The following is a 14,371-nucleotide window of genomic DNA, read 5'->3' on the forward strand; positions in this document are numbered from 1 at the left end:
GACGTAAAGCCCCTAGCAAAAAAAAACTCTTTTGAGTTGATTAGGAGATGGATCACTTACTTCAAAAAAACTAACTACAGATGCTAGCTCAGCAGTATTGTCAGTGATCGTGGAGAGAGCATCGTCAATCTCTTTCTCTCCCAAAGGGGGGATGGAAATAGGCAAATCAAGGGTCTCTTTAAGCTTATTGGAATCTACTGCAACCGTGCCTCCAGATTGCACATTTCTAATTGTCAATTCATAGATCAATTCCTCCTTGCGCAAATAGCCCGGATGGAGGACGTCGCGAGGGCCGGACATGACGACAGAAAACATTTTAGAAAAAAAAAATCCAGCAACTGAGAAAATTGTTTGAGTTCGAAACAAAGCAAGTCAAAAGGGGCAATTTGAGACCCATTCAACCACGCTCTGCTACCCTTTTACGGAGTTATCCGTGGTAGTTAGAGGTGAAAGAAGGTGCGGGCGGGAATAGGTCTCAACTACAAAATTAAAGTTAATTTAAAACTTTAACAAAGGTTATATTTTCTTTTCAAAATCAACAAATAACAACAACAGAGAAACAGGTACCAAGTAGCAGGAAAACAAGTTAATAAGTTACATTTGCTGGGGTTCAAGCCCCGGGTGAATAATTATTGAGCTCCAAGCTCCACTTTACCAATAGTCAACCAGACCACCTGGGGCAGAATTCCCCTGAAATCAAAGAGCACTTGCTCTCACCAAATACATTCCGGCCTTCAAGAGGCACTCAAAACCTAATTTGAAACGAGCGAAACGGCTCCCAGTTACTCACGCCTATTTAAGGCATCCTCGACTTTTACAATCACTTGCCTCCAGGCACAACTTACAAATTTACACAGGGGTATCATGTACCCAACCTACTGGGCCTACTCAGGAAAGAAACAGGTTAATTACATGGCCCAAAATACCAAATTGACTGGAGGCGTAGTTTGCACTCCTAATACACTTTTTAAAACCTAAGTGGCTCTAGGCTGATATACAGGGGCTAATCCCAAGCTAGGGAGGTGACACGTATGAGAAAACTTTAATGCATAAGGAAGAGAAGAAACGGTTATGAAAACGTAGTCACCTCAATTTCAAAATGAAGGGGAGTTCGAGAGGGTGAAGCACTCTCTATCCCCGCTTTACAGTAAAAGAGATATGAAGTTTTTTACATACACAGAAAGTTAATTTACATTTTAAAGGAATTGGTTACATATTAAAGGTTTCGAATCCTCCCCGAGAGTAGACTGCTGAGCTAGCAAGAAATGAAGATGTTAACAGGCCATTACTTTGTAGATGAGCTGCTGCTTGAAGAAAGAGGCGCTTCCCGCCCCCTGCTATATATTCACACACTGAGAAAGATGCTACTGAAGTGGCACCGAGACAAGAAAATCAGCAGTTTATATACCCTCGTGGAACATTCGAGACCTTTCATAAAAGACAACGACCCGCCCACAAACGTTTATTGGCTACCAGCAAAAACTAATACACAAGACGATGAAGAAACACCTTATTGGTGAGAAATTAATTACAGAAATTTATGATTGGTTAATTTCAGAACTGGCGGAGGGAAAGGATTTATATTGCCAACCCACAAACCACAGAACAAAATTTAGTAAAAAAACTTAGGAATACCATATTTCTTCAAGAAAGTTAATTCCATTGCACCAGAGTGTGTTACCATAGTTTTGGGTAGCGACATATGTTAGAGAATGTTCAAACTTCTTGATACGGAGCAAACAAATACAAATCAAAATAGACACAGTTCAGAACACTTCAAGATTACCAAATTTACAGTAGTGAGATCTTCCGAGAAACCGTTGAGTTAATACAGTTGGTTAAAGTTCAGGCTTTCTCCTGTAGAGAGGTTTCAACTGGCGCAATATTTGAATTAGCGGCGTGGAGGTGTACCACCCGGTACAATTATTATTATTATTATTATTATTATTATTATTATTATTATTATTATTATTATTATTATTATTATTATTATTATGTTCCGGGGTTTCCGTGGTTCATATAGTAAAAGCAAGTGCCTGGGTTGAATGGTTGGACAAGGAATTACTTAGAGCAGCTTTTAACATAACAAATTTGGAAATTGTACTTCTTTCCTTTCTTAAAATTGAGAGATAGAACAAAGTCACTGTTCCCAAAGGGGACTAAAACGAAGAACAGTTACCTTATGAATAATACAGGATAATCAGGGACATAATTACCTATAATACCTGGCCTTAAATGTAAAAAAGAAAAGAGTGCACATAACCGGCCATTCACGAAAGGCAAGGAAGCGAAACACCAGCACTCCTTGTAGAAATTACTAAAAAACTAAGTGGGCTTACGGCCCAAAGATGCAGAGGCTAATCCCATACTAAAAGGGGTGACTAAAGAAGGAACATTTACAGCAGAGACAAGATTTATAATATTTAGAGATTGAAAACTTTAGTCACCCAATTGCAAGGTTGAATGGGAGAGGGCAGAGGGTCACCACTCTTCCTTCCCTTACATTACATATCCTCCCCACTATGACAAACCAGCGAAAGTGACCAACTAGGGAATCTGCAGTTCTAAACTTCTGGTCTAGATTTTATTACTTCTATAATGACATCCCTCTGACAAACTTTCACATCTGCAGCTTGTCATGTATGGTTAACACATAAAACCAATCATTATATATACAAATTGATTTGACATGAGTAATCACAACTTGTTTCAGCTCTCGTAATTTTTTGACAATTTGCCCATTTGTTAGTTTGCCAGACAGGGGACGATATATCCCCTCAGGGAATAGAACTAGAGTCATCAGACTTCGCCAAAAATCCTACATTTAAACTACCAGTTTACAAAATTACATTAAAAGGAAACAGCTGGAACCTTCCCCTAAAACTACCCGCAGACGCTATCACATATTTCGGTAAATTCTACCATTGCCTTGTATCGCTGAATGTTCTTCAAGCAGGCCGCGCCCCTACCTCCATTAGACCTCCGTCAATTCGCACTCGCAAGCACTGGAGCAATACAGACAAGACGGCCCTGAAGTGTCCTGCTTTTTATAGTTCCGTAGGGGAAGCTTCCAGATTAAATTGGAACTACCGTTGGCTGATAGGCTGAATCCCCATACACACACCTGGGTTTGATTGGCTAGAGAACAAGCATCTGATAGGTTGATTAAGAGGAGGAACCAGTTGAAGTGTTGACAACTTCGGTACATTAAAAATAAACAATCCTCAGAAGAAGGTTTACCAACTCACAAAATAAATATTACTCTATCAAGTAGTTTGTTTTTAGTCCAGCAGGGAGCGTTATTAAATAGATGGCAGAGGAATCTCACGATTGAAGAAGTTAAGTTTTTGGGAGGTTAAAATTTCAAGTCCGTTGGTATAGATGGCCGTAGAGAAAGCACGCGGTTTAAATAGCCGGGGCAGGTGTAACCCTGGAATTATTATTATTATTATTATTATTATTATTATTATTATTATTGTTGTTATTATTATTATTATTATTATTATTATTATTATTATTATTATTATTATTATTATTATTGGACATGAAAGGACGCATGAACTTCGCAGCTACAAAATAGCTCAAGAAAGCGGGTTTATATTGTGAAGGCACTCACCGAAACGAGCTTGTATGGTTATTTTAAGCCCCATTGCATGGTAGATGTGTTTGTTTACAACTGGAACGACAGAATATTGAGTGAAATATTGAAAAGTTTGCGGTGAAATAATCCTGTTGTGAGCAGCCATCTTGCCAAAGATCAAAATCACGTAGAAGGTACACTGCGGTAGATTAGACGATCGCTTTATAGTGTAAGCGCTCCCAGCCGCCTACTCACAACTTCATCTCCTTGACTCTAGACACGGCCAGCTAGACTCTCACATTGGCATGATGGCAGAAGCAGACATTCTGTGTGATACAGTGGAGCTCCCTGGTGTATCAAGGGAAAGTATTCACAATGGCCGAAATGGTAGGAGTATTGACCTAAATCTGATTGATGATATCAGTCGGCAGATAATGGATAATCAATACAAAGAAGAGGTGCATCTTGAGACAGCAAGATCACTGTTAAAGAACATAATGGCTATTCCTCTCAAAAATCTCAAAACGGAAATAAAGAATGGCCTCATGAAGCTGCAAGAAGCTTTAGAGGCTGGAGCAGCATGCAGGATGTTGTGGAAGAAATCTGCAGAAGAACAAAAGCAGAGACCAATTACCATGGAGAATAAGGAATTGTCCAACACATCACTAGTGACAAATGACTCGGAAGAGGAAGATCAAGGAAAATGGGAGACGTTTCTGTCAAAGAAGAAAAGAAAGAAGAAGAGCGAGGATAGGAAGCACGAAGATATTCCAACGAAACAGGCCAGTAATGATCCTGAAACTATAGTGCTTAGCGAAAGTGGGAAACGACCTCAATCTAAATCTAGGAGTCGTACAGAAGCCGTAATTATCAAACCGATGAACGGTAAGACTTTCGCTGATGTTTTGAAGGATATCAGGAACAGGGTGAAGCCTGAAGACAGTGGAACAGGCATTCGATCCATCCGTAAAACAAGAGCTGGAGCTGTCCTTATTAAATTCAACGAAACAACTAAGATTGAAAATAGGGAGGTATTCAGTAATTCTCTGAGAGATGCCCTCGGACGTGATGGCGATGTAAAGGCGTTAATCCCCCGAACTACACTGGAGATTCGAGACATGGATGGCGTCACTACCGCCGCAGACGTGGAGGAAGCTGTAAGACGAGATTCCAGAAATCCCCATGGAGAACTTAAAATATCGGTCTCGAAACCAAACAGCTGGGGACAGAAACTTGCCATTTTCGAAACCAAAGACGAGGACGCTCAGAAATTACTGGAAGCAGGAAGAATTAAGATAGGATGGCTATACTGCAGAGTAAGAGCTAGAACCCTGTTACCTCGCTGCTTCCGATGCCTATCATATGGTCATCTGGCAAAAAACTGCACAGGTCCCGACAGAAGTAAGCTCTGTTTTAAGTGTGGAGAATCTGACCACAAGGCAGTAGACTGTAAAAAGAACAATCCACGATGTATGCTTTGTACAGACAAGGGTGTTAATGAAGCTAAACGAAATCACATTCCTGGATCGGGAGCATGTGCAATATTTCGTGAAGCTCTGGAGAAAGCAAAAAGTCACAGTAAATGATGCGAATACTTCAAGCAAACATGCACAGGAGTCAAACAGCTAACGATCTTATGACACAGCTGATTTACGAGATGGAAGTAGACATCGTTATTATTAGCGAACCATATCAAGAGAGGGACCATCCAGGGTGGTTTGTGGATAACCTCGGAACAGCTGCAATTTGGATACCAGATCTAGGAAAAGTCCCAGTAACACAGCATGGATGCGATGACGGTTTTGTTTGGGTACAGACTGGGGGAATCACTATTGTAAGCTGTTATTTTACGCCAAATGAATCTGTTTCCAACTTTCAGATGAAAATTGATGGTCTTGAGGATGTAACACGCAGAATGGAAAAAAAACTAGTGGTCGCTGGTGACGTAAATGCTCAAGCGTTGGAATGGGGCATGCCACAAACAGACTCCAGAGGACGTCGTATAATGGAGATGGCAGCCAGAACGGGTTTGGTGGTCAACAACATTGGAAATGTGCCAACATTCCGACGGCCAGGATGCCAGGGAACAATACCGGATGTAACCTTTTCATCAGAGGATATTACGCCTAAGATTTCTGAATGGCAAGTGATTGAGAACTATACGGGGAGCGATCACCAATATATCATCTTTCGACTTCTTCAAGAATCTCCTCAAGAAAGAAACATCTTGCGCAGACCAGCACGGTGGAACGTAGCCGGTATTGACAAGGAAACGTTCATTGATGTAATACGGAATGGAATGGAGAACATAACTGAAAAATGTTCTACTCATAGAGGGAAAGAAGCAGCTGGTGTATGTGTTGAACTCACTATGCAGCTAATCCATCAAGCATGCAACGCCTCAATGCCCCGAAGGAGGCCGCGAAATAGCAAGCGCCCAGCGTACTGGTGGACCGAAGAGATTGCTGAACTGAGAAAGAATTGTCTGCGACTTCGACGCAGGGCTCAGAGGATGAGAGGCAGTCAAGAGAATACCTCAGTCACAGCGGAGTACAAGTCAGCGAAGAAGGAACTCCGTAATGCAATCAGAAAAAGTAAAGCCGATAAATGGTGGGCACTGGCTAAAGAAGTAGAAGATGATCCATGGGGACAAGGTTATAAGATTGTAATGAAGAAACTCGGGACATTTTCAACCCCGAGTGCGGATCCGCAAACAATTAAACAAATTGTGGATACACTATTCCCAGACCATCCAGAGAGGATTGACTGTGATGACGAAAAAGAACTGGATGACATACCCCTCTTCACTGTAGAAGAGCTGAATAGAGCTATTAGCTCTCTTAGAAACAAGAAAACTCCAGGACCAGATGGTATACCTACAGAAGTGTTAAAGATAATAGCAGAACTATGTCCAGAACTGTTGCTGAATATGTACAATCATTGCCTGCAAACGGGTGTTTTTAGTCCCCGATCGAAAATGGCTCGTTTGGTTCTGATCAGCAAAGGAAAACTTGGCGGTTATAGACCTTTATGTATGCTGGACACAGCCGGAAAAGGCCTGGAGAAACTTCTGCAGCCCAGAATCCTCTCAGCAGTTCAACTAGCAGGGGATCTATCTGTTCGCCAACATGGATTTAGGAGGGGACACTCGACGCTGGATGCAGTGTGGGAGGTGGTGAATACAGCAGAAAGGGCACAAATGGGCAATCATCATTCCCGTAAATTGACACTTCTTGTGACCCTGGATGTGAAAAATGCCTTCAATTCGGCAAGATGGAGCGACATGTTGGTAGCTCTTGAGGAAACTTTCAAGCTACCACAATATCTTATGCGCATAATAAGAGATTACTTCAAAGATCGCACTCTGTTGTATGATACGGAAGATGGAGAAAAGACAAAACGCCTGACGGCTGGTGCAGCGCAGGGATCGATCCTTGGTCCAGATCTTTGGAACATAATGTATGATGGCTTGTTACGTTTGGAGATGCCAGAGGACACGAAGCTTGTGGGCTACGCCGATGATGTGGCCGCCTTGATAGTAGCTCGTAATGTTGAAATGGCTCAAATCAAACTGAACCAGGTGATGCGGCGCATAAAAGAATGGATGATGAACCACAGTCTAACATTAGCCGAACACAAAACGGAGATAGTTCTTCTGACGAGGAAAAGGATTGAAACTCTTGTACCAATGACTGTTGGAGAGTTAGTGATTGAAACATCTGCGAGCACAAAATATCTAGGAGTGACACTTGACTCCAAGCTCACATTCTGGAATCATATTCAGAGAACGACAGACAAGGCAGTAAAATACATGACTGCACTTAGCAGACTAATGGGAAATATTAAAGGTCCGAAATCCAGCAAACGACGTCTTCTCATGTCGACGGTTCAGTCAGTGCTCTTATATGGCTCTGAAATCTGGGCTGAATCCTTGAGATTCGCTTGGTATCGGAGAAGGATAGCTGCCGTACAACGGAGAGCGGCTTTACGTATTGCATGCGCATACCGCACGGTCTCCGAGCCTGCAATCCTCACGGTGGCAGCAATAGCCCCAATAGACCTACTTGCATTGGAGCGATATGAAATCTGGCGAACCCAAGGAGAGCTGGGAAAGAAATGTGCAAAGAAGCGTGCCTTCAGTCAACGGATGAGACGATGGCAACTCAGATGGGAAAGTGACCCTCGAGGCAAATGGACCAAGCGATTGATACCACGCTTGGATATCTGGGTTGAAAGGGCCCATGGTGAAGTAAATTACTACCTCACGCAGCTTCTAACAGGGCATGGATATTTCCGGAAATTCCTGCATAAAGTGGGCAGAGCGAATGACGCAGCATGCATATACTGTGATTACATTGATGACGTATTTCACACCTTTTTTGTATGCGGCCATTGGACGATTCAGAGAAGATGTGTGGAAACTGAAATAGGAGAATTGACAGCAGATAATATTATTTCGGTGATGCTGCGAAACCAGGAATCCTGGGATCGCGTGGCAGTGTACGTGGAGAATGTCCTTCGTCAGAAGAAGAAGAAGGATTTGGAAGCATACGAACGTTCGTAAAGGAGAAATGAAGAAAGAAGACGTCTGAAAGACAAAGCACGATATCACCCTGAAGTAATGCGAGAGCGGTTCCGGGGTGATGATACACATCGTGGGAAAAGGGTGTGTGGTTTTTAGTGGGTAAGAATCCCACACACTTGTGGAGTGCGGACCCTTCACAAGTGTCTTTTTGAAGATTTTCCACAATCCCTCGTAAAAAAAAAAATTTATCTGTCTTTTAGGTCATCAGCCCAGAGGCTGGTTGGATCCTCAAATAGCACCATCAAAGGTTATGCGGTTATAAGGAAACGCCAAAAACCAATGGCAGCACCAAAATGAGGCGTACTAGGCAAGGTGAGGAGTGAGGTAGTTTGCCATTGCTTTCCTCACTGGGTCAGAAAGTACTATTGTAGCACGACTGACCCTATGAGCAGCACCTTTCATAATACTCAGATGCACTAGTCACGCTCTGAATGTCATTACTCAGCACTACCCACACCCCAGCAACTTCCATTCTGTCACAGCCATGCATGTTGATTGGGACTTCAGTGGAAGCTACACTTTACTCTGGCGTGTGCCAAGAGATGGATGCAAAAGTACTGTATCCATTAAGAAATGACAGCAGGCATATTATTATTATTATTATTATTATTATTATTATTATTATTATTATTATTATTATTATTATTATTATTATTATTCGTTACTTATGCGATGCTTCCTTCAAAATCACTTTATTCATTGTTCGCAGGTTCAGGATATATATCAAAAGTATCGTCATGCTTTCACTTATTGCGTACCGATACAAAATAATTATTCATTCCACTTCTCTAACTCGTGAACCAAGAGCTCCTCTTGCTCGTATTAAATTACTTTGAAGTCCATTGCCTCAGCAGCGCAAAACACGTGTTTTATGCATTTCGAATTATTTAAAGACAACGTAAGCAGTTAAAGTGAAAATCCCTCTACGTTGGAATTAATGATACTAGTTGCAAAACAAATACCCTTAGATTGTCCTTGATAATAATAATAATAATTTTATTTGCTTTACGTCCCATTAACTACTTTTTAAGGTCTTCGGAGACGCAGAGGTGCCGAAATTTAGTCCCGCAGGAGTTCTTTTACGTGCCAGTAAATCTACCGACACGGGGCTGTCGTATTTGAGCACCTTCAAATACCACCGCACTGAGCCAGGATCGAACCTGCCAAGTTGGGGTTAGAAGGCCAGCGCCTTAACCGTTTGAGCCACTCAGCCCGGCAGATTGTCCTTGACAAGAACAGTTTGTTTGCTGAGGGGTGAGAAAACCAACCCCCAACTATATTGTATTCCAGTAGCCAAAAATATGGAGAGACAAGAAAGAGCAAGACGAAGATTCTCTCTTTCTCACTTCACAGGAAATGTGACAGGAATATTTCAAATAATATTCAATTCATTTTTTAATATTCAAAACATTTCTTAAGAGAAAAAGTAGGGGATTTCCGTGCTACGAAAACGTAAAATTAGGCAATTTCCTCAATTCTGCCCAAAGTTGATCTAAAGAGCCCGGAAATATCTCAAATTATGAGTCTTGGATAACTCTATAAAACTAATTTCGAAAATCATTTCGGGCCTAAATGCAGTTCCGGAAGAACGGCCTAAAATCGCTTGTTTCTTTACTTGTTCTCTTTTTATTCAAGTCCTAGCCTAATTAACTTATTTGCATAATTCCTGGTTCAATACCCTCAGGCGTTTTTATTTATTTTTTGAATAAGGTCCGCACCGAATGTGAAACTCTGCATTGATTCACATTAGTATACCTAGTGGTGCTAAAGTGAAACAATATATTGACTCATATTAGCGTTCGTAGTGGTGCTTAAGTGAAACAGTGCATTGACACACATTAGCACTCGTAGTGGTAGAAAAACGAAAACTGCTATCTAATCGACCGGATAACGACGAATAAGATAAGTATTATAATTTTTAGGAATAAATAAAGAATATATTCTCACACTATATTATATTTTATTTGCCTAAAATTCGTAGCTCATATCCCTAGGATGTTTCCAATGAGTTGCTTGCCTGAAGGGCTGGAACTATGGATTTTTGTTTCTTTCGAGAAAAAGGTGCCGGTACTGCGTAACGTTGCGTACCACCAAAAGAGCACTGTATAGATCTAATAGCTATTGTACCCGCTTCGTCCGGTCTAACGATTCGATTACAATCGCTTCAAATGTCCTCAAATCCTTCACCTTATAAAAAACATATATACTTTTTAAATGATAGTGAACCCATAATTCTACCTTGCTAAAAAGAATTGCAACTACAAGATGGAGTGCAACCATATTTTTTATTGCAAGCTCATCTCGCGCTCCGTGGCATGGCAACTCAAAGAGGGAGGCGAGCCACCACTTCGAACGAGGTCGGAACATTTCGGCAGAATAAGGAAATTCTGGATAATAACCCTCATTGCGAGAGATGTCGGTACTGTCATTAACAAAGAAATAAGTATTTAAGAATTTTAAGACATATGATGAAGCTGAAGTCCACAGGATGTAAATGTATTTAATTGGGCCTGGAGAGAAGTTGGCATCTATGTCGGCCGTGAGGGAAACACGTGACAAGGACATGCAGTCAAAATGCGCGGCAAACCTAATGCACGAAATTAATTAATTACGCCCGTTAAATAATGGGAAAAATCAGCAAACAACAACGTCATGACTGGAAGAATAGGTGGAATGTCTGGAGTGAGTCTCGAAAAAAATCGGTCCAGTGATCTTCAATCGGAATGGTAGCACCACAGTGTATAACGCTTAGCATAGCGTCCCTAGGAAATGCGTAATTACTATACGCGCACTTTTTCATGCTGAATCGGTAGACCCCGGTTATCTTCGACATCCATATCGGCAACCTTTGAAACACAAACTATGAATCGCTTATTCATCGCTGTGCGACATCTGGCGTACACTTTACGAACTAGTACTGTTGTTGTTTATACAGCAAAGCCAAACTATATAATTCATGCTAGTAACAAGATTCGCATTGAGAAATGTTATATAATGTTAAATGATGTATGTGTGACACAATTGTTGACGTAAGATAATAAATGTTTAGAAAATTCATATCGATCGATCATATTATCGATTCAATTCAGATTTCATTTCCATCCAGTTGGCAGTATAACCGGAACTGGCAGCACTCCCTCCTTGCTCCTCACCCCGTAAAAATTGGGCTCAGGAAAAAGTGCGCGTATAGTACTCCCTCCTGAGGCAGGAGCGTCAGTCGTAACTCTATGTTCCGAGAGTGTGGAACTACGTCAGGCAACATTAAGGAAGACGACTTAAAGTGGGCGAAATAGACTTGTAGAATCTCTAAAGCCAGTAGGATTCAGTAGTAAATGGTGAACGAGGAGAAAACTAGCTATTGAAACATTGTTATTACGACCTATCATAGTTGGGGAAGAGAATCATAAGGTTAATAATTACACTGTAGGATTCCTGAACTTCTCATGGGGAGACAGCACATTCAAAGATAGCTTTTGTGAATTACTGCGAAAAATGTTATATTTTTGTTAGCGGTAAGGGAGGACGATAGTCTGGCGGAGATAAGCGTTGTGTCTCACGGTGTTACGAGCTCCCGATATCAACATTTTCTTCTTACCTTAAGCATACTTCTCCACTCCGTTCTCCTACACATTATACTGCTCTGCCTGCTTGCTAGTCTGCTTCACTACTGCTTGCGCTGTCGCTTCTCCCCACGCCACCACCTGACGTCACCTGCATCCAGCATTTTCTAGACTTGCCTTCCTTGGCGTATATATACTCGCCGCTTTCCTTCGACCAGCGATCAGGTGTGCTTCGTGTTTTGTAATAGGCAGTGGGAGCTCTTGCATTCCGCACGGCTGGACCGTGTGCTGTTAACCTTCTTCTTCTTCCTCTTCAGACCGGGTGAGCAGACTAGTAATTTACATTATGTTTTCAATACTTGCCCTTTTCTTGCCTTGAGAGGCTTTACTACTATTTGATTCTGAACTTTAGTCCCTTTAGGACTCTACGTCAAATACAATTGTGGTGCACAAATTCTCATTCTGAGACTTCTCCCAGTGTGTAAGAAGGGGGTGATGGACTGCCAAATTTATCAGTGTCTTTGAACTTTGCGTGTGGTGTAATCAACGTTATTATTTCCAACTGGGACTATGCAGCCTGATCCCTACTTATATTTTCATCCTCCTTGTTTCGCTTCCTAACACATTTTTCTCCTCTCGTGTTTTCCCTTCTCCTTTCCCCTTTTCTTTCTTTCTACCTTTTATTATAAAAATTTTAAAACAAGTCACTGTGAAATTGTGGTCTGCGAATCGAATAGTGTATTTTCTTTGGTCTTTGAAATGTTCTGTCATTATTCTTATTTGAAGCAAGCTACGTTGACCTTGGGGGGATTAGACATTGTTTTTACTTGCACTTATATGAATTTCCGGAATGTTCCATTCTATTTGTGAAAGATTGAGTATGCCTTTTCAAAGTTTTGATACTTTAGTCTGAATGACCCCAATTTATGTAAAAACCTGTCCAAATCTAGTCCTTGGAAATTTAACTGGACAACCATTATCTTAACTTTTCAGTACCTGTGTAAGCCAAAGATATCTATTTTTACTCGTTGTTGTATAATGCTTCTTGTTTCCATTCTGTTGTCGTTACAATACATCTATTCTTGAAACCTGTTATTTTGGGAGTTCTCATTTTTTTCATTCCCTCTCATTAACTACGTTGTAACTGTTCCACATCGTCAAAACACTTGGGGAGATGAAAGTTATTATCTTGGGACACATGAATATTATATAAACTATTTGTGGCTTGCCCGCAAATCGCCACGCAAATAGAAACAATTAACATTCCATGGTTCCCCATTTCTCTATGTAATGTTTGGGCGCCATGGTTACAGTTTTAAATAAAACTGTAAACCAAAATTTATATTTACTAGCATAGAGACTTATACTTAAATCACAGGGGTAGGATTTTAAATAATTAACCATTAAGTATCGCTTAAGAAAGAAAATTAACGCAATATAAAATACAAATGAATTTATTATACAAAAAAATGAGATGAATCGGAAAAGTTTCCTTAAAGCGTGGAGGAATTTAGAATTTACTGAATTTACTTATTGCTTGCTTTATCTAATTGAAGCTCACCAATTGCAGCTTTCGTTGACGTCATCTGGTTTCCGTGGTTACTCGTTCTCTTCTTCTCGATGTAGACTCTGCTCCATGGTGGTGGTGATTATTGTTTTAAGAGGAAGTACAGCTAGGCAACTATCCTCTATTTAACACTAATCAGAGGGAAAAACGGAAGGGGTCCAACACTTCGAAAAATGAAGTTATCGGCCAAAGAAAGGCAAGGGCCACGAAGGGCGTGAAAATGAAAGACTCCCTAGCCCTCGCAAACCTAATAGCGTCGGGGTCGGAAAAGAACAAGAGTTGACCAAGGGAGGTCGGATAGGATAGATGAAAGTGAGGAGCCTGGCACAAGTAAGTGGAAGCAATGTCAGGACTCAGCTGAGGGCCCCGTGGTCGCCAACCCACGCCCTAAAGTTCAGAGCCCCTGGGGCCCCTTTTAGTCACCTCTTACGACAGGCAGGGGATACCGTGTGTGTTATTCTACCGCCCCCACCCACAGGGGGGTCTGCTCCATGGACATCCTTCTTTCCTTCTGTGATATGGTACGGGCTATCTGGACTAACACTCCCTACTTGCCTAGTCTTTAAATTAGACATTGGCCCCATACTTGTAAAAACTGATCAGCGTTGATCGTATGAGGAGAAAATTCAGAGATAGGAATTTTTCCGTATTAGTAGAAATCTCAATCCAACTGAGCTATACTATTTATACGGTACAGACTTGTACCAAAATTCCGTAGACTTGAACTAAACATAGTTCTTCGTCCACAATATTTACTGAATATCACACAAGCCGTAAGCTTGTTTCGTCTCACGCAGATCCGATAACATTACCGCAGCGACAACACATTGTACAAAACTAACTATGTCACGGAGCGACCACACACTGTTTCAAAAATCAAATCACGTCGTTCAAAGTAGATGTTCACAGTAGAAGTACTAGTGATGGAGTTCACGTAGTTAGATTGTAAGGTCCTACGGTCGTAAGGCCTTAAGGTCTTAAGCTTGTCAGGTTCTAAGGTAAGGTCCCGTTCTCGTGTAGAGAAACAGTATATATCCGGGCTCACCCCCACTCTTGGTAACAGTTCAATCTCAAAACTC

This window comes from Anabrus simplex, chromosome 6, assembly GCF_040414725.1.
Source record: "Anabrus simplex isolate iqAnaSimp1 chromosome 6, ASM4041472v1, whole genome shotgun sequence".
Lineage (NCBI taxonomy): Eukaryota > Metazoa > Arthropoda > Insecta > Orthoptera > Tettigoniidae > Anabrus > Anabrus simplex.